This window comes from Nicotiana sylvestris, chromosome 6 (genome assembly GCF_000393655.2).
Source record: "Nicotiana sylvestris chromosome 6, ASM39365v2, whole genome shotgun sequence".
In the NCBI taxonomy this organism is placed as follows: Eukaryota; Viridiplantae; Streptophyta; class Magnoliopsida; order Solanales; family Solanaceae; genus Nicotiana; species Nicotiana sylvestris.
In genome coordinates this window covers 50398482-50420814 of record NC_091062.1, presented here as the reverse complement: position 1 = coordinate 50420814, position 22333 = coordinate 50398482, and the positions used below count along the sequence as shown (strand labels likewise).

The window sequence follows — 22333 nt, the reverse complement described above, 5'->3', positions numbered from 1 at the left end:
TCGGGGATTGTCGCCTATCACCACGCGCTTGAAAATCAGAGGCCATAAGACCCAAGGGAGCAAACTCGGTCTAGCAATGATCTATCAAACACAACACAGTTGCATCAATAGATCGAAGGGTATCTGTCACCAAAGGCACCTCACACTCCAAAAAGGAAAAATTCAGTACACTCTCGGCAGGGATCCCTCCGCCAAATGCGTCCTGAAATACTCGGAGACTTAGCGTCAACAATTTGGCACCCGCACGACCCCAGGATCAAAACTCCAGGCTCACAAGGCCCCAACAAGGCAACCCCGAGCTCACGAATAACGGCCTTCGAGCCTAAGCAAATTTGATGACTCGGAGACTGTTGTCAATCGCCATACACTAGAAAATCCAAAACTGTAAGACCCCGAGTGGGAAGACTCGATATAACCAGACCTATTTTACATAGCAACAAAAATTGAAAGACCTCAACAGGCATGAAAAAACTGTAAGACCTCAACAGGCATGCCAAACTGTAAGACCTCAACAGGCACGGAAATTTTGTAAGACCTTACTACAAGCGTAAAACTCAATCCTGAAGTTTAGGCTATACGTCGCATTTGTAAGAATCCCGAAAGGGCATACCCTCGGTGTAGATGCCTAAACTATCACTCGGGATCAAAATAGCTCCGGCCAAACACATATGACTAAGGTCAAAACGGCTGCTACAGCCAAATTAACGCGACTCGGGGATGCCCGACTGTTGCTAACAAAATTGCAGGCCATTACTTCAAATATACTTCGAAAATAACCGGTTAAAACAGGTTTCCCTCAACAGGTAAACGAGCTTCGACCATGTTAGCTCCAAAACACAAGGCTTCGAGCTACTCGACCTACGAGCTAAGAACCTTACGAGGTGCTCAAACATCACCACTAACGACTTGAAATCGAGGTTCTTCCAGAACCAACGATGGGTCAGACAAAATTACTTCAAAAAGACCTTAACGAGAGGAAAACAAAACCTACAAAATGACCACGAGTAAAAGCGTAAGAGTCATTGTCGCCAGCCAAACAAGCCTTTGGGCCACACACTAAAAGGTCTCAACGACCAAACATTGTAAGAGCCACTATCGCCAACTTGAAAATTGAAAACTTGAGGATTAAAATAAGCTCGAGTCGTAATCCAATTTGGAGACCGGATCCAAAACAGTTAACTACACATGCCTAAGGGCACGGTGCAAGCGCCATATTCGCCAGCAAGCCTCCGGGCCATATACTTGAAAGGTCATTTCGACCCAAAGCATAAAAGATATCGCCATCTGCCCATACGGGCGCGAAAGAACTTGAGGGCCAATTAAAGCTCGAGTCGCAATGCGACTTGGAGACTGAACCCAAAATAGTTGAAACAGCAAGTGCCCAAGGGCAAGAAATAAGAACAATTACTGTCCGCCCACACAGGCACAAAATATCGAAGGTCAAGCAAGCTTGAGTCAAGGCCTGCCTTGGGGACTAAGCCTAAATAGCTGGGCAAAGTGCGGAGGCCCCAACGCCTGCCCACGTCAAAAATCGCACTTAAGAGCCTCCGAGCTTGCCTGATTAGCTCCGGACCCATGAGGCTCCCGCCAAACATCAAAACCAGCCTGCCTGGTCAAAAGCAATGCAGAAAGAGATACATAAGAAATAAAGCTTCAAGTTTTCTCTTATTTTATACGCAAAAGGCACACCCTCCATCTACAAACATGCTCTGCAAGTATTAAATACAACACAGAAAAATAGAAAAATCTACACTCCACTCCAAAAGGCTATAGCCTGTCAGCCTCAGATTCGCTCTTCATGACATCAGTAAGAAGTGATCGAGCATCGCGCTCGTCCGCCCTTGCTCGAGCCAATTCCTCCGGGAGAACGAAGCCCCTAACGCTGATCTCCTCAAGTAACTCTCTTCGGGATCTACAATGAACATATTCCTCGATCCTCTTCTCATGGTTGAGGGCCCGCTTCAGCTCGGCTTGGGCATAGCAGTGTCCTTCATGCAAATCGCCATCTCTTGATCAGCCTTGGTTCGACTTAATGCTACTTCAGCCCGTGCATCGATTATCTCAGCCTTGATCTTTGAGATATCGGACTCGAGTTCCCAATCATATCCACTTCTACTATAGCGTTGTCACGAGCTAAGCAGAGTTGGACCTCGAGACAGGAACCTTGGCCAAGGAACCTCTCTCCTCTAAAGCTTGAGCCCGCACCTGAGCCCGTAGTTCACCGCAAGTATTCCTGACGCGGTCAATGTTGCCCTTAAGGTACTCCAAGGCCTCCGTCTTTTCTATAGCTAAGATAGTAAAAAGGGTTAACCTTAAGGGTCAAAAAGAGCGAAGCGCGTAGCACAAAAGGTTACCTGCTCCATCAAATAGCTCTCGTAATTCGAGCTCCGGTATGACTCATATCGCCATTGCAGCAACCCAAACCTCCTTCTCCTAGCTAAGGAGCCTAAGGGACTCACCCTCATCCAGAACATTCCGAAGCCTGGCCCTTTGACGGAGCAGCTCAGACCTGAGCCTATCAAAAGCCTGCAAAAGGAAAACTCGATAAAGAAAGAAAAACGCGAAATACAGAAGAACTGTACTAGAACTCACCACGCAGTGAAGCCGGCAGACTTCCTCAAAGGCAGAGCATATTCACTCGGGGGAACCGCCGTCCGAGAATCAAACACTCCGGGAATAGCAGGCTCGAACGATGTCCTCTCCTCAAAGAACACGTCATCCCTCGGTTTGGAGGCCGACGACTCCTTACCCACTTCGGAAGAACACGTCCTCACCCTAAATGAGCCGCCTAATACCTGTAACGGTTAAGCCAGTGCAAAAGAAAAAGTGTCATCTCAAATGTACGAATACCTAGGTAAAGGCATCGTACGCACATACCTCGGTATTCCTCTTCCCATATATTATGGGACACAGCTCGCCACCTACGCTCGGCGTAGGTCGAATGGGTCACCAACCTCCGGACCCAGCAGGGCAGATCGAGAACTTCCCCTGGCGTCCATGAAGTTGCTGCAAAAGGGGAGAAATACAATTACTCAACTGACTTTCACTATAAACAAAATCTGAGAAAGCGCCAGACATTCCGTTCACGAGCGTAATTCCAGCCCTCGGGAAACGGCATAAGCTCCACGAGGATAATGTCAGCCGTCCGGACCCGGACAAATTGATTGATCCATTCTTAGTCCCCATCTTTTCCGTCATCGACAACAAAGGGCGTAGTTGAACAACATCGCAAGGTTAACATGCCCCAGTGATGAAAGGGCAGGTACAACCTGACGAGGTGGCTGAGCATGAATTCAAGCCCAGCCTTCTCTGCAAAAAACCTCATTATCAGCACCACTCGCCAGAATGACGGATGTATCAGCGCCAAAGTAGCCCGATACTTCAAGCAGAAATCAAGCACGATCCTGTCGAGGGGGCCAAATGAAAGGGATATAGATGTACGTTCAAAAATCCATCAGCAAAGTCCGTAATACTCTCATCCGGGGAAAACACCTACAGCGTTATCCCCTCGCTCCATCCGCAGTATTTCCTCACCATCTCCAGGTGTTCCTCTCTTATCAAAGATACAGTCTTTAGAGTGGACTCCCGCGGATCCTAAACGTTGAGGATCTCTCCCCTCCCTACCGGGTGTGAACACCTAATTTTTGCACTATTTAACACCTCCTAAAGTTATTAGTGTTTTGTTATTTTAATTATTTTTCTCAATTTTTGTGATTTTAATTGCATATTTCCTATCATAAAATACTAAAAAAAATAGTTCTTTCTTCATTTGTGCATTTTAAGAATTAACTAGTTGTTCAGTTGGTGAATTAATCTAGTTAATTGATCATTAGAATAAGTTATTTAATTAATTTATTTGTATAAAATTAGTTTAATAAGTAGGATTAAGGAAGAAATTTGGCCAAATTTGAAAAAAAAAGTGTCCAAGAGTGCAAGATAAAGGCTGCCATTGAAAGGGTCTGAAACTACGTAGGTTTGCCTCAAAACTACGTCGTTTCACTAAATGAAACAAGATCAAATCATACCCATCCATTCCATCTTGATCCAATGGATCTCATTCACTCTTGGCTTAGGTATTTAAAGCCTCAAAAATCATAAAATTGTCCTCATTTTCACCCATAATTCTTTTCTCCTTCTTCTCTCTTCTCTCTCTCTTCACTCTCTCTACGCCGCCCCAGCTCCGCCCACCGCCATTGGCCGGAAATCGCCGCCGCAGGCGGACCACCTCCAAACACCTCCAAATTCACACCATGTAATCTCCACAACTTCCTCCTTCCATATCTCCAAACCAAATCCTGCAAAAATCCCTTAAACTCCTTGAATCTTAGATCTAGGAAACTTTCCCGTCACTTTTTTGCCCCAATTCTTGAAGCTCCAACCACTACCACCCCACAATACTTACATCAATGGATAGAGCTCCTCAAGACCAAGCTATTAATGACAATTTCACCATGAAAATCCGGCAATCAAAATCCGGCCAAATCCGGCGACCTCCCCGAACACCCTCTTTTGGCATACCACCATTTTTTCGGCCACTTGAATTATAAAATGGTAAAAATCCTATTATTTTTCGTGGCTGATTTTTTATTTTATTTTTATTTTTTCAGATCTTATTTTTGTCTATTATTAATTATTTTAGCATTAGTTTTTGAAGTTTGAAATGTCAAATTTTCTGTTTTTGCACTTGTTGAAGTACTAAAATAGTTTTGTGTTGATAAAAGTAAGGTAGTGAAAAATACTTAAGAGTATATGGTACTTGTTTGATTGTTTATTTACTACTTCAAGACTCTTTGAGTACAACACTCAAAAGTCAAATTGTTTGGTAAGAAATTGTAGACCTTTGGACAGTGTTTGAATAAAAGTCTATATTTGAATAGTGGAGAGCAGATTTTATTTGAAATACTTGACAAGATTTGAACCAGAAAGTCTGGCATTATGAATTTAAGAGCAAATTTTGTAGAAAAATCTGTCAAAAATATTGATTTTTAATTTTTTTGAAATAGCTGATTGTTTTGATATAAAAGGAGGACAATCCATCTTACTGAGGGAGCTCTAGACACACACAAAAGAGAAAAAATCAGTAGCTATAATATCCCTTAGCAGCTTTTGTGAGTTGATTCTTAAATGAAAAACTTGTTTAAGGAAAATAGAGTAGTCTTGAAAGATTTTTCTGGAGTTACATAATTGTACTGTTTTGCTGGGGTATTTTTAGTTTATTTTCTTGGGTTTGAATCTGCCGGTTGTCGCTGTCTTTTGATGTTGTTGCTGCCCATTTAATTGTTTTGCTGTTGATTTTGGAAAGAGCTGACTCTGTTGTATTTGTTCTTCTTTCTGCTGTCCCGGTAATTTTCGGACCATGTAAACTCATAAAATCGAGTTGGAATGAAAGATAATGAAGCTGGAAAATATTAGTAGCTTTATCCTTCTATTGTAATTCATTTTTATATGCTCTTGAATGTTTGATAATGTTATAGCGATATGTTAGTTAATTAAATTGTGTTAAGCATCTTTAATTATTTTTATCTTTTTAAAGCATTAGATATAATTCCACAGGCATTTGGTTGTCTGAAAGGAGCATATATATTAAAATTTGAACCCTTGTAGCCATGTTTGTCCCTTTGTTGTCACCAAGCTAAGTTTTTATTATTTTATTATTATTATTATTATATTTTAGAGTCCCAATAATCTTTTTTTATCTCTTAAAAAATACTTATTTAGTAAGGTAGTTAAGTTGTAGATTAGAAAGACAATCTGTAAACTTATTTTTGTAAATAGTTGGCTACGGATTGCAAATAGCAAGATATGGCCAAATCTGTAACATAGCTTTAAAAGGCCATATCTGCAGATTTAAAGTCCAAAAGCATATGGGCTTTTGGATTTTGTCTTGGACATGAGCCCATTTGACTCCATCAACCCAATAGTGGGCTGCCTCATTCAATGTCAAGACAAGCCCACATCTTACTAGTTTTAAGCAATGTCAATTGATAATTTTCTCTCATTACTCTCATCTTTTAAATTAGTACTCATAACAATAATTTTCTCTCATTAGTTAAGTTGTAGATTACTATTCAAATCTTTTCTTTAATTTTTTTAAAATAAATAAAAACGGACATAAGAAAAGCATAAAAATCAAATAAACCACAGTTTATCCAAGTTTAATTCAAGCCAAATGTAGTCAATAAAGCGACCGTGCTAGAACCACGGGACTCAGGGAATGCCTTACACCTTCTCTCTGGTCAACAGAATTCCTTACCCGGACTTTGTTTTCGCAGACCAATAATAATAGAGTCAAACCTTCATTTGAATAGGGATTCAAATAAAAGGTGACTTGGAACACCAGTAGAAATCAATTCCAAGTGGCGACTCTTTAAATAAAATAATCCCTACTTCAAATTTGTCACTTTAATTGGAAAATCTCTTTAACCCACAATCCATAACATTTTACACTTATCTCTTGGAGGGTTAAAACGGGGTGTGACAGCTCTGGCGACTCTGCTGGGGACAACTAGAATTCGAGCTTGTACATGTTGACTTTTATTTGGCTTTATTAATTTTTGTATATACTGTGATTTATTTGGGTATAATGTGCCACTTGTTTGCTTTTTACCGCTTTGATATTTTTGAATGGTACATATAAACTGTCTTCTCACGTACCCCCTCCGAGTCTTCTTGAATTAAAATTGGGCATTTGCTTGACATAGCCCGCTTTCTTTGAGATAGCCGAGGTGTTTGTCACCCGGTGAAGGATTTTAGTCACACCTATTTTAGGCGGGAAGCACCACCAGTTAAGCCGGAAAGCAATGTTACCGATACACTGATGTGACGACCCGACCCATCGTCTCATGAGTTACTGTCTCGTTCGTTCCATTTTCTGATTCCTCATGTTTCATTATCGGTATTGGGTGCATTAGAATTTATTTGGAGCGATTTTGATAAGAAATGAGACATTTAGTCTCTTTTAAGAAGGTTTAAGTTGGAAAAGTCAACCGGACGTTGACTTATAAGTTAGAGGGCTCGGATGTGAATTTTGACGGTTCGGTTAGTTCCGAGAGGTGATTTGTGACTTAGGAGCAGGATCAGAAGTAATTTTGGAGGTCCGGTGTTGAATTAGGCTTGAATTGGCGAAGTTAGTATTTTGGCGGATTCCGGTTGATAGGTGAGATTTTGATCCGGGTGTCGGAATGAAATTCCGAGAGTTGTTGTAGCTTCATTGTGTCATTTGGGATATGTGTGCAAAATTTCAGGTCATTCAGACATCGTTTGGTCGGGTTTTTGATCGAATGTGTGTTTTAGAAGTTTTAAAAGAACTTAGGCTTGAATTCGATATAATTTGATGATTTTGGCGTTAGTTGAGGTGTTTTGACGATTGGAGCAAGTTTTGATAATGTTTTAACACATGTTGGTGCTTTTAGTTGAGGTCTCGTGAATAGTGCCGTGAATAGTACACCATAACAGCCCGTGAACAGTACCCGTAACAGTATCCGTGAACAATACCCCGTGAACAGTAACACGGGTGAACTGTACACGGGGTGAACAGTAATTCCGAAAAATTCTGGGCAGAATGTTTACATTTCATTCGCGAAAAATACCCCATTTCTCTACCATTTTTAGTCATTTTGAGAGCTTTTGGACGGAGATTGAAGGGAGTTTCAACTAAGATCGATTGGAGGTAAGTTTTATAAGTTAAATACATGATTTTATTGAAGAATCATCCTAGAAATCCATGAAAACATAGCCAAATTATAAGAAATTAGGGCTTGAGATTGAAATCCTAAATTTGGGATTTGAGGGGTCAAATGGACTCCGATTCTTGTGAATTTGGTATGTATAGACTCGTGGCGAGATAAGGAACATTTTTGATGTAAAAATTTCTGGATTTCAAGACGTGGGCCCGGGGCTCGGGTTTTGCAAATTTCATGATTTTTGATATTTTTCGAGTCTTTTCGATTGGGTTATATTCCTTTAGCCTATTGTGATGTATTCGTTGTGGTTTTGGCCAGATTCGACGCGCGAGGAGGTCGATACGAAAGGAAAGGGAATCGCGGAGTAGTATTTGGCCGGCTAGAGGTGAGTAATAGATGTAAATGATGTCCTGAGGGTTTGAAACCCCGGAATTTCACATCGTAACGCTATATTGATGTGACTTGCACGCCGGATAACGGGAGTGGGGTAGAGCACCGTTGGGGATTGTGACTTGGTCCGTCCCGAGAGATATTTTACTACATTTTTGATTGAGACGTATACTTTATTATTGTGAATTGGGCTAGTTTCCATGCTTGGGGCCTTGTGCCGTCCTGTAAAACCCTTAGGGGATTTTTGACTGGTTTTCCTCACTTATTTTGTTAAAGAATTTATATCCGCAGTCATGTTTCCAATTGTAGGCTTCTTGCCAATTATTTGAATCCTTCAGAGATTGATATCACTGCTTTCACATATTTTGCATATCATTTGACCTTAGTCCAAGGTTTTAAATACTGTTTTGCAAACTCAGCCATCTTTCTAAGATTTGAAAACTTAAATGATATTTCTAAATGATATTTCGGGCTGAGAACTACTGTTTTACAAATGCCCAAGGGGCTTATGATGATTTCTGGACTGAGCATGGATCGGGCTGCGAGCTGCAGCAGTGTTATATTGATATTGAGGCCGAGAGCCTGGTTGATTACATTGATATTGAGGCCGAGAGCTTGGGTGATTATACTGAGATTGATATGAGGCCGAGGGCCTAGATTTGATGCCACGAGATGGCTTGATATTGCGCTTGGGCTGTAGGATCCCCTCCGGAGTTTGTACACACCCCTAGTGAGCTCTGTCGACGATAAATAAATATGGATGGATCGGGCTGCACGCCGCAGTGGGTACCAGAGGGTACCGTCATATGCATTGCATTGCACTCATGCATTTATTCTTTATCTGCATTATCTGCCATAATAATTATGTGCTCTTATTTCATTGACTGGTTGCTTTATACTGTTCTGAGCCTGAGGGGCTGATACTGTTCTGAGATACTGATACTGAGCTCGAGGGGCAGATTTCTAGTTATTATTTTGATACTGAGCCGAGGGGCAGATTTCTACTTGTTGTTTTGATATTGAGCCCGAGGGGCAGATTTCTACTCGTCATTTTACTGCCAAATTACCTGTTTTACTGGTTTAAAAGAAATTTCACATGATGTTTCACTGAATTGTTATTTTAAATGATTTCACTGCTTCTATATAGAATGTTGTGTGCCTTAACGTGTTTTCTTACCTTCAGTCATTATTTATATTTATTACTCACTGGGTCGGAGTACTCACATTACTCCCTACACCATGTGTGCAGGTACAGGTATTCCTGAGGCATAGAGCGAGTTTTCTGCTGTTCAGTTTTCATCGGAGTTATCGAGGTAGCTGCATGACGTTCGCAAACCCGTTTTCTCCCTTATCTTCTGTTATTTATGATATCTTCAGACTTTGTTACTAATTCCATACTTTGTAGAATTTTAATAAACTCTGTAGTAGCTCATGACTTGTGACACCCCGGTTAGGGCTGAGTTGGGTTGGATTTCCGTATTTTATCTATACTTTCCGCTATTGGATATTATTAAATCATGTTTATACTATAATTGTGTTAATTAATTGTCTTAAAAGGATGAATTGGGTTCAATGGCTGGCCTTGTCTTCATGAGAGGCGCCATCACGACCAGGTTCGCGAATTGGGTCGTGACAAGTTGGTATCAGAGCGTAGGTTAATTGGTCTCGCGAGTCATGAGCCGGTTTAGTAGAGTCTCGTGGATCGGTACGGAGACGTCTGTATTTATCCTCGAGAGGCTGCAGAACCTTTAGGAAAACTTCACATTCTTGAATTCTTATCGTGCGTCCTTGATTCTGCTTGAAAAGTAACTCTTACGATTCCTTCCATATGTTCGTATGCGCGAACGAGCACTCAGTATTCGATTTACCTTGATGGCTTGTAATTCCCTGATAGAAGGGCGAGACGTGATCGCAGTGAGTTTGATGTTAGACCAGTCTGGAGGACTTGAGGCCAGATCTTGCCTATGGCTTGAGCACTGAGGTGCTGATTGTGTGAGCAAGTGTTTTGAACCTTTATGTTCGGTATTGTCCCTATTCGTGGGAATCATGGTTGGATAGCTACGTGAGGAGTATGATAGTACTGCGAGATGTATCTATATGACTTGGAAGTGACGATGAAGGTCTACTGGATGATAGATGAACTATTGAGTGTATGATTTCCATTGTGATAGGATGTGTAGTCCCAAGTTATGGGTGCGTGAAGAATCTTTTTATGTCTCCTATTTGGAGTGAAGTAAATTTCATGTTACAGTATGAGTTTAGACTCAGGAAGATTAAGTGATTGTGTAATGTGTATGGCAGTGGAAGGTATACAAAAAATATTAACTAAAGGTAAAGCTAGTGGGTAATTGGCTTATGAGGGGAATCTATTTGTCATACTAGTTAGATAAGTCTGGGAGCTGAGATCGCTTCTGTAAATGTATTATGACGAAATCGTTGAGTCAAGGAGACCACCTTGAGGGTCGAAAACATTAAAGAAAGAATATGTTCTTACTCGGTTGAATAGCCCAATAATGGAGGATTGAAAGGTATTTTCTATGTGTTATGATTCAAATAGGTGCAATGCATGTCCATGTATCAATTTTGATAATATAATACATGTAATATTGAGATTAATGTTGTTGATATACATTGTGATACTTTGTCAAGTTGTGGATGTGTTGTTAGGATGGTTTTGGTGATTCTCTTGCAGGTGGATGGGCCCAATTACAAAGGAAACTCTGACGAATTTTTTGAAAAATTTGGGACTTAGTAAAAAAATTTGTCACCTAAAGAGTGGGCTTAACTGTTGTGTGAGTGAATGCAAAAATTGCAGAAGAGTTAAAATTTCCGATGATTCGTGTTTCCACAAGCTTATGAAGGAGTGAGTTTAATCTCACCATGGTATTACGGCAACAATAAAGTATATGTGTTGTGATCTATGCTTCGAGCCATGTTTGGGAGCTTGCTATTGGTTAGCGGATTGTATGGTTATGTACTATGTTAGTTCTGATTTGATGCATGCTGGTGAATCAGTTCTGGTTGTGGAAATTAGGCCGAGAATGGCACGAGTGAAGGAAATTTTTTGACAAGATGTCATGAGCTCGGATGAGCAGGAGATAAGTTTCGATGTTTACGGTAAGTTGGAATTGTCTTCAGGGTCACCTAAGATCGGTGTTTTGTAAAAGGGTTTTGCATCCCAGTTAATGACTCTTGATCGCTCTTCAGCGTTAGTGCGATCGATGATTTGTAGGTACGCTCCAGATATTGTTGTGGTAGGTTGTGGGAGTGTGTCCCACGGGAAGATTATATAAGTGTGGCATGTGATCACTTGATTGATTAAAGATGTAAACCAAGTATGAAGTTTGTGATGGTGTCGTTAAATTAAAGATTCATGCCTGGAGGGCACTTGGCATATTGGGTTGTGAACTGGGGAGGATTACCCCGATTGTGATGGTTGTTCTTGTGTGTTATGAGAAAAATGGGAGTTATTATGGACCTTTGAAAGGTTATCAGACTAGTTCAGTGTGATCAGAATCGGCTTGAAGTCGATGGATAGATTTAATGTGAATAATGGCTCTATATCAGGCCAGATGTGTGCATTTTAGTAACGCGGTCCTCATGGAGGAGTAGTTAGGTTGATGTTTCATTGTCAGATATTTCGCGTAGTGATACATTGCGCCGTGTGAGTTGTGAGACGACTTGAGAAATTGCTATGTGTTGAGAATCTGTGTAGGAATGACGTTATATGAGCATCTTGGCTCTTGAAATTCAGATTGTACATCGCACCTCAGTTGTGCTTGAGTTTTGTAGCTTATAACGCTATATGTCCCTCAGAGATATTATTATGCACTTAGCATGCTTACGACCGATACTCGGTATTTTGTTGTAATGAGCAAATTTGGCTCGATGTGCATCTCCTTATGTGAGATCTATGTGTGGATCGGGTGTCACGCTGCCATGGGTATGTTATCTGGATCGGGTTGCACACCGCAACAGTGTGATGTTGAGTATAGTTTTCTATATGCTATTTTGTATGCCTTGCTTCCTGTTTTCTAAGGAAAGTCTGTATTAGTGTGTGAGATTGGTAATTCCTTCCAGAGTTTGTTTTCCTTTTGTACCGCGTTCGAATTGGTAGCTTATTGGCATATTGAGGCATCATATGCGACTTTTGATTATGTCTGGGGTGGCTTATTGCCTGAGAAGTTCGTACTGGGTGAGACGAGATCATTGAATTTGAGATTAGTGCAATCTGAGTATATGAAGTAAATTAAGGAGCTAAGACCATGATTTTGCTCAAAATGAGGTGATAGTTCTTGCCAGGAGTATAGAACCAACGAATCGTTGTCTCGACAGTGGTCATGAATTTATGCATACCTCATCCGTCATGTCAATATTGTAAGAGTTAGAACAATACCTATGTACATCATGCAGAACATGAGATGTGTAGCGATTTTCTTCTAGGTGATTAGAGAAAAAAAAGCTTCAGATGATTAGGGCGAATGATCTTCGGATGATTGGGGAAATAGTATTGCTAATTGAAAGTGACTTGACGAGAGTATATGTCTCATAAAAAGGTAATGTTATTAAACTAATGATATTTCGGTAGTATTGCGGCATGTTCTTGTTGGGTCCGCTGATGGTACTGATGAGCTTGAGGTACGACTCTTTCGTTTGAGTCATTTTTCATGACTTGAGTATGTTCAGGCCGTTTCTTATTGGTGCGCGTATTATGAAAGTTGTGGCTTAGGCCTGTATTGAGGTGTCATATCACCAGAGTGGTGTGTTGGATTCGAGGTGATCATTGGGGTCATTGATGAATACGAACAGATTTGATTTCAGCATGTTTGATGGGTAAATATCGAGGTTCGGTTTTAAAAAAAAATTGTTACTATAATTGCTAGAGGAGAAATGGCCTCATGAATGGTTGATCTGAGCAATGGTTATGATTTATTGCGTGTTTCAATTATCATTGGCAGTATATGAGAGTGTTGGAATGAGACATTGGCTAATAAGAGATTTCTATCGGTATTTGGTTGTTGTGGGCAGCTGTTGTGAATGGAAGTTATTGCTGCATTTGTTTGAGTTATTGGTATATCATACAATTGCACCTAAGGTTGCAGGCATGGTCTATTACAGCTGGTTCAAACTTATTCTGAATGTAGGTGTGAGGTTCTGATCTTGTGTATGATTCCGAAAAGGTGAAATGTGGCTCTATGATTTATGGGCTAGACTAGATTGTGTGATCTTAGTTACAACGCGTTATCGGACCCATGTGAGATAGGGTGACGTGGGATCATCCCTGGGTTTATGCCTGATAAGGTCATTCAGCTTTTGGTTGGCTTCTATGACAACTCTGGGTACGCTCGAGGACGAGCGTTTGTTTAAGTTAGGGAGAATGTGACGACCCGACCCGTCATCTCATGAGTTACTATCTTATTCGTTCCATTTTCTGCTTCCTCATGTTTCATTATCGGTATTGGGTGCATTAGAATTTATTTGGAGCGATTTTGATAAGAAATGAGACATTTAGTCTCTTTTAAGAAGGTTTAAGTTGGAAAAGTCAACCAGACGTTGACTTATGAGTTAAAGGGCTCGGATGAGAATTTCGACGGTTCGGTTAGTTCCGGGAGGTGATTTGTGACTTAGGAGCAGGACCAGAAGTAATTTTGGAGGTCAGGTGTTGAATTAGGCTTGAATTGGCGAAGTTAGTATTTTGGCGAATTCCGGTTGATAGGTGAGATTTTGATCCGGGCATCGGAATGAAATTCCGAGAGTTGCTGTAGATTCATTGTGTCATTTGGGATATGTGTGCAAAATTTCAGGTCATTCAGACATCGTTTGGTCGGATTTTTGATCGAATGTGTGTTTTAGAAGTTTTAAAAGAACTTAGGCTTGAATTCGATATAATTTGATGATTTTGGCGTTAGTTGAGGTGTTTTGACGATTGGAGCAAGTTTGGATAATGTTTTAAGACATGTTGGTGCTTTTAGTTGAGGTCTCGGGTGTATTTCGGAAGGTTAACGGATCGATCTAGGCACGAAAAAAATAAAGCTGCTGCATTTTTTTACAGCACTGTGAACAGTAGTCATGAACAGTGCCCATGAACAGTGCCCGTAACAGTATCCGTGAATAGTGCCGTGAACAGTACCTCGTAACAGTATCCGTGAACAGTCCCGTAACAGTATCCGTGAACAGTACCCGTGAACAGTACACGGGGTGAACAGTAATTCCGAAAATTTATGGGCAGAATATTTACATTTCATTCGCGAAAAACACCCCATTTCTCCACCATTTTTAGTCATTTTGAGAGCTTTTGGACGGGGATTGAAGGGAGTTTCAATTAAGATCGATTGGAGGTAAGTTTTATGAGTTAAATACATGATTTTATTGAAGAATCATCCTAGAAATCCATGAAAACATAGCCAAATTATAAGAAATTAGGGCTTGAGATTGAAATTCTAAATTTGGGATTTGAGGGGTCAAATGGACTCCGATTCTTGTGAATTTGGTATGTATAGACTCGTGGCGAGATAAGGAACATTTTGATGTAAAAATTTCTGGATTTCAAGATGTGGGTCCGGGGCTCTGGTTTTGCAAATTTCGTGATTTTTGATATTTTTCGAGTCTTTTCGATTGGGTTATATTCTCTTAGCCTATTGTGATGTATTCGTTGTGGTTTTGGCCAGATTCGACGCGCGAGGAGGTCGATACGAAAGGAAAGGGCATCGTGGAGTAGTATTTGGCCGGCTAGAGGTGAGTAATAGATGTAAATGATGTCCTGAGGGTTTGAAACCCCGAAATTTCACATCGTAACACTATATTGAGGTGACTTGCACGCCGGATAACGAGCGTGGGGTAGAGCACCGTTGGGGATTGTGACTTGGTCCGTCCCGAGAGATATTTTACTACATTTTTGGTTGAGACGTATACTTTATTATTGTGAATTGGGCTTGTTGCCATGCTTGGGGCCTTGTGCCGACCTGTAGAACCCTTAGGGGATTTTTGACTGGTTTTCCTCACTTATTTTGTTAAAGAATTTATATCCTCAGTCATGTTTCCAATTGTAGGCTTCTTGCCAATTATTTGAATCCTTCAGGGATTGATATCACTGCTTTCGCATATTTTGCATATCATTTGACCTCAGTCCAAGGTTTTAAATACTATTTTGCAAACTCAGCCATCTTTCTAAGATTTGAAAACTTAAATGATATTTCGGGTTGAGAACTACTGTTTTACAAATGCCCAAGGGGCTTATGATGATTTCTGGACTGAGCATGGATCGGGCTGCGCGCCGCAGCAGTGTTATATTGATATTGAGGCCGAGAGCTTGGTTGATTACATTGATATTGAGGTCGAGATCCTGGTTGATTATATTGATATTGAGGCTGAGAGCCTGGGTGATTATACTGAGATTGATATGAGGTCGAGGGCCTAGATTTGATGCCATGAGATGGCTTGATATTGCGCTTGGGCTGTAGGAGTCCCTCCAGAGTTTGTATACACCCCCAGTGAGCGCCGTCGACGATAAATAAATATGGATGGCTCGGGCTGCACGCCGCAGTGGGTACCAGAGGGTACCATCATATGCATTGCATTGCACTCATGCATTTATTCTTTATCTGCATTATCTGCCATAATAATTATGTGCTCTTATTTCATTGGTTGGTTGCTTTATTATTTTGATACTGAGCTCGAGGGGCAGATTTCTAGTTATTATTTTGATACTGAGCCCGAGGGGCAGATTTCTACTTGTTGTTTTGATATTGAGCCCGAGGGGCAGATTTCTACTCGTCATTTTACTGCCAAATTACCTGTTTTACTGGTTTAAAAGAAATTTCACATGATGTTTCACTGAATTGTTATTTTAAATGATTTCACTGCTTCTGTATAGAATGTTGTGTGCCTTAACGTGTTTTCTTACCTTCAGTCATTATTTATATTTATTACTCACTGGGTCGGAGTACTCACATTACTCCCTGCACCATGTGTGCAGGTACAGGTATTCCTGAGGCATAGAGCGAGTTTTCTGCTGTTCAGTTTTCATCGGAGTTATCGAGGTAGCTGCATGGCGTTCGCAGACCCGTTTTCTCCCTTATCTTCTGTTATTTACGATATCTTCAGACTTTGTTCCTAATTCCATACTTTGTAGAATTTTAGTAAACTCTGTAGTAGCTCATGACTTGTGACACCCCGGTTAGGGCTGAGTTGGGTTAGATTTCCGTATTTTATCTATACTTTCTGCTATTGGATATTATTAAACCATGTTTATACTATAATTGTGTTAATTAATTGTCTTAAAAGGATGAATTGGGTTGAATGGCTGGCCTTGTCTTCACGAGAGGCGCCATCACGACTAGGTTCGGGAATTGGGTCGTGACAACTGACCCTCCTCGGCTCGAGTTGTCCGCTCGAGTAAGCCAGTCTAGATACCTTTTCCACCAAGATTTAAACCTAGGAGAACAAACTTCATACCGGATTTTTCCTAGTAGGTTCGCTCTATGTGCATCACATATATTTGACTTAGCGAAACTCGACACAGGGGCCAGGTCCGTATAAGACAGGTATCCTATTTGAGACCATCATGTTCACGTATATGTTACTTGATACATCATTTGGAAGGCTTACTTGCATTATCGACCGGCTTTAGAAAATTAGTGTAGCAGAATTATTAAAAAGAAAAGGTACCCAGTTTGACCGAACTACGCGGGTCTGATTCTCATCGGATGTGAGATACGTACGCAAAACTCATCGGTTCCGGCCCCCAATTTTCAAAAGAAAAATCAAATATATTTCCCTTTACTTCCTTCTTTAGAAAATAATTTCTTAGAGACCCCAATTTTAAAAAAAATCAAAAAAAAAATTCAAAAATATTTTCTTCTTTTTTCTTTTATAAGTCTTTCTTCTACAAAAAAAAAAAATCAAAATCAAATTTATTTATTTTTTCTTCAAAAATCACACAAAAATAAATAAATGAAAAAAGAAAAAATCGAAAATTCCAAAAAAAATTTGTTGAATTCCAAAATATTTTTTTTCTGTTTCAGAAGTTTTTCTTTCAAAAATTGGAAAAAAATATATTCAAAATTCAAAAATATTTTATTTCTTCTTTAGAAGTGTTTATTTCAAAAAATTCCAAAAAATAAGAAACTTTAAAAATTATTATTTTTAATTCTTTCTTTCAACAATTCCAAAAACAAAATGAAAAAAAATCGAATTTCAAAAAAAAAATCGCTCTTCTTTAGAAGTCCCACTTTCAACAATTCAATAAAAAAATTGAAATCTAAAAAAAAAACTTTCTTCTTTTGAATCCTTTCTTTCTACCAAAAAAAAATCCAAATTATTTTCCTTGTTAGGAGCTTTCGTGGAGTTATTTGTATATGAGTAAAAAACGAGAGTTAGTTTGTGTACGTTATTCCTGATTTTTTCTGAACTACGTAATGATCTGATTCATGCGGCGTCATGATACGTAGGCAATCCCCATCGGATTCGATCATAACCATAGAATTAACTGAGGAAAAAATAAACTAAAAAAAAGAAAGAAAATAAAAAAAAGAGAGAAAAAAAAGAGAGTGACAAAAAATAAAAGAGTGACAAAAAAGAAGAAGAAAGGAGAATGCCAAAAAAATAAAAAGCGACAGAGACGGAAAAAATCAAGAGTGATTAAATAGAGGTAGAAATAAAAGAGGTACATACTTAAAGGGTTAGTTAAGGCCGGGATGAAACATGCAACCGTTCAAATACATGGTAGAAATGTTTAACTATTAGGTGCATTGCATCCCCAATGTGCGATTTCCTATGTGGTAAATGTCTCAAAACTAACCAGGTTATGGTGTGAGCAAATTAGTCAGGTTCTGTTCAGGTGATTGGTTTTGTTGGTATGCAGTGATGAACGCGCAACCTTGCACGCGGCCACAACATTATACACAAAACCGAGCTCCACCTCCCAGAAATGCACATCCTTACCCAGCTTCATATAATCCCCAACCAAATGATCTCCGATACAATCCTCGCCCAAGAAAGCCTTTCAGAAAAAATCAGTTCACCCCTATTGGTGAATCGTATTCAAGCTTGTTCCAAAAGCTAATCAGGCTAGATCTATTGCAGCCAGTGGCCCCGAAATGGCCGAACCCCTAGTCCCCCTCGCACCGAGCTGACGCTAGGTATGAATACCACTCTGGAGTAGTGGGACACAGTACAAAGGACTGTTGGACCCTCAAAAAGGCAGTTGAAGATTTGATTGAAGCTGAAAGAATCATTTTTCGGGATGAAGAAACTCCTGATGTGATGAACAATCTGTTGCCTGCCCACAACATCAGGCCAATGGTTGGAATGATTTGTGAAACTGAGGAATTTGATCCGACACTGAAGGCCATTGTAGCCATTGCCGAGACAGAAGAAAAGCTAAAAAATGGCCGCCAAGCATGAAAGTTCCCTATGAGACGGGAGTCTTAGTAGCCAGTCTTGCTATCCTTTCTGCGTCCAAATTATCTCAGGGTGTAATCCGGGTGTTTTACTTTATTGTCTTATTTTCCGATGTAAACCCTTCTATAAAAAAACCAAAAAAAAATCAAAAATCAAATGAAATTAATATTTCATTGTTTAGGATTGTCTCTTTTCTTAATCTTGTCATTTTCTTATTCTCTTTTTAGTTTTGTTAAATGCAGATTTCAATAACATGACATGCTTGTAGACTTCATGCCCAGATCCTGAAAGCTGTCAGGCCTCGAAATAATGAATCAAGGATTAGATCGAAATGAAGATAAAGTTTAAGGAAATAAAACAAAGAGTTGGAACAACTGAAGGAAAATTGGTTCCCGGATTGGAAAGGTCCGTGCATTACAACAAGAGTACTGCCAAAAGAGTGCGTTGCACTTGAGACACATCGAAGGAAATGTCCCTGAAATAACTGTCAATGCAAATACAGTCAAAAGGTACTATGTTGGATCCTCCATATAGTACTAATATTCTCCAATTAGGATGACAAAGGCTTTCATTCTCGCTAACCAAACACTATCAACCCTTTGCAAACCCTTTGAGCCGACTCTCATTCTTTGATCACCCTCTTAGGAACCTGAAAGTGTTATTGAAAAATAAAATGAAAAAAAAGAAGAAGAAAAAGAAAAAAATGTACAAAAAAAGAGGAAGAAAAGACAAAGAAAAAGAAAAACAAAAGAGGAAAAGGAAAGGAAAAAGAAAGAGCAAACAACACAAAACAGAAAAACAAAAGAAAAAAAAGTTCCCTGAACTACATTCGACTTGATTCCGAAAGGATACGTACGCAACCTCTCTCTAGGGTTCAGTCACACCAAAATAAAAATTCAAATTCCCCCAAAAGTGAAACAGGGGCAGATGTTGTGATGGTCCGGCGATGATCCCGCCTGAATGGTTCCAAAGTTGTAATTCGATCCAAATCATTTTTACCCAAATCCTTTAAAGTCCTTCCAATCAATCGATGAGAATGTTCAAGGATCAGAGAATACGACTACTTGGATCCGATGCAATAAAAATGAGAGAAATAAAATGAGAGAGTCTTATTGGTGAAAACTCACACGGGCACCATGAGGCGATGGTAAGAAGAGAAATGAAAAATAAGAGAGTCTTGTTAGTGAAAACTCATAAAGAGCACTATAAGTTGAGAAGAAAAATAAGAGAGGTCAGCTCGTGAAAACCCGCAAAGGGCACCCCTGATCGAAAAGAGGATCCTTACAGCCATCGGCACCGACAGAGTCCTGGCAAGGTTTCTCGATTTTGAGGAAAAAATTGTGATGAATTTCTGAGAGTCGGACGGTTTACACAGATCAGGCATCCAGTCCAAAAGGCATGTCATGTTCATTGAAGTCCGCATGTACTCCAGATAAGTCCTTCTTTCCTTTCCCCGAAAGGGACATTTCTTGTTTTAAACTCATTCTCCATTCCATTGTTTGTTTTCTTTGAATCCTTTTCGGTCTAACACTGTTCCGAAACTAAGACAAAGAAAGGATGGCAAGACTGATTTATAGGGTTCTCATTTGGCGCGAGCTATGAGCAAAAATTAACTATGTCATTCACTTTTCTTTGCACGAAAACTCTTCATGTTCTCGAGCAAAGAGGGGCAGCTGTGAACACCTAATTTTTGCACTATTTAACACCTCCTAAAGTTATTAGTGTTTTATTATTTTAATTATTTTTCTCAATTTTTGTGATTTTAATTGCATATTTCCTATCATAAAATACTAAAAAAAATAGTTCTTTCTTCATTTGTGCATTTTAAGAATTAATTAGTTGTTCAGTTGGTGAATTAATCTAGTTAATTGATTATTAGAATAAGTTATTTAATTAATTTATTTGTGTAAAATTAGTTTAATAAGTAGGATTAAGGAAGAAATTTGGCCAAATTTGAAAAAAAAAGTGTCCAAGAGTGGAAGATGGGCTGTCATTGAAAGGGTCTGAAACTACGTAGTTTTGCCTCAAAACTACGTCGTTTCACTAAATGAAACAAGATCAAATCATACCCATCCATTCCATCTTGATCCAATGGATCACATTCACTCTTGGCTTAGGTATTTAAAGCCTCAAAAATCTGAAAATTATCCTCATTTTCACCCATAATTCTTTTCTCCTTCTTCTCTCTTCTCTCTCTCTTCACTCTCTCTACGCTGCCCCAGCTCCGCCCACCGCCGCTGGCCGGAAATCACCGCCGCTGGCGGACCACCTCCAAACACCTCCAAATTCACACCATGTAATCTCCACAACTTCCTCCTTCCATATCTCCAAACCAAATCCTTCAAAAATCCCTCAAACTCCTTGAATCTTGATCTAGGAAACTTTCCCGTCACTTTTTTGCCCAAATTCTTGAAGCTCCAACCACTACCACCCCACAATACTTACATTAATGGATAGAGCTCCTCAAGACCTAGCTATTGATGACAATTTCACCATGAAAATCCGGCGATCAAAATCCGGCCAAATTCTGGCGACCTCCCCGAACACCCTCTTTTGGCATACCACCATTTTTTCGGCCACTTGAATTATAAAATGGTAAAAATCCTATTATTTTTCGTGGCTGATTTTTTATTTTATTTTTATTTTTTCAGATCTTATTTTTGTCTATTATTAATAATTTTAGCATTAGTTTTTGAAGTTTGAAATGTCAAATTTTCTGTTTTTGCACTTGTTGAAGTAGTAAAATAGTTTTGTGTTGATAAAAGTGAGGTAGTGAAAAATACTTAAGAGTATATGGTACTTGTTTGATTGTTTATTTACTACTTCAAGACTCTTTGAGTACAACACTCAAAAGTCAAATTGTTTGGTAAGAAAATGTAGACCTTTAGACAGCGTTTGAATAAAAGTCTGTCTTTGAATAGTGGAGAGCAGATTTTATTTGAAATACTTGACAAGATTTGAACCAGAAAGTCTGGCATTATGAATTTAAGAACAGATTTTGTAGAAAAATCTGTCAAAAAGATTGATTTTTAATTTTTTTGAAATAGCTGATTGTTTTGATATAAAAGGAGGACAATCCATCTTACTGAGGGAGCTCTAGACACACAAAAAAGAGAAAAAATCAGTAGCTATAATATCCCTTAGCAGCTTTTGTGAGTTGATTTTTAAGTGAAAAACTTGTTTAAGGAAAATAGAGTAGCCTTGAAAGATTTTTTTGGAGTTACATAATTGTACTGTTTTGCTAGGGTATTTCTAGTTTATTTTCTTGGGTTTGAATCTGCCGGTTGTTGCTGTCTTTTGCTGTTGTTGCTGCCCGTTTAATTGTTTTGCTATTGATTTTGGAAAGAGCTGACTCTGCTGTATTTGTTCTTCTTTCTGCTGTCCAGGTAATTTTCGGACCATGTAAACTCATAAAATCGAGTTGGAATGAAAGATAATGAAGCTGGAAAATATTAGTAGCTTTATCCTTCTATTGTAATTCATTTTTATATGCTCTTGAATGTTTGATAATGTTATAACGATATGTTAGTTAATTAAATTGTGTTAAACATCTTTAATTATTTTTATCTTTGCAAAGCATTAGATATAATTCCACAGGCATTTAGTTGTCTGAAAGGAGCATATATATTAAAATTTGAACTCTTGTGGCCATGTTTGTCCCTTTGTCGTCACCAAGCTAAGTTTTTATTATTTTATTATTATTATTATTATTATTATATTTTAGAGTCCCAATAATCTTTTTTTTATATCTTAAAAATACTTATTTAGTAAGGTAGTTAAGTTGTAGATTAGAAAGACAATCTGTAAACTTATTTTTGTAAATAGTTGGCTACGGATTGCAAATAGCAAGATATGGCCAA

General features: G+C 39.2%; 1 long non-coding RNA gene across 1 annotated transcript; it reads left to right on the top strand.

Annotated features, from left to right (window-relative positions):
- The first annotated feature begins 20625 nt into the window (after positions 1-20625).
- On the top strand, positions 20626-22011 carry LOC138872085 (uncharacterized). Its single transcript, XR_011400512.1, has 2 exons — positions 20626-21068; positions 21860-22011. It is a non-coding gene; the product is annotated as an uncharacterized lncRNA (long non-coding RNA).
- Positions 22012-22333: the final 322 nt, after the last annotated feature.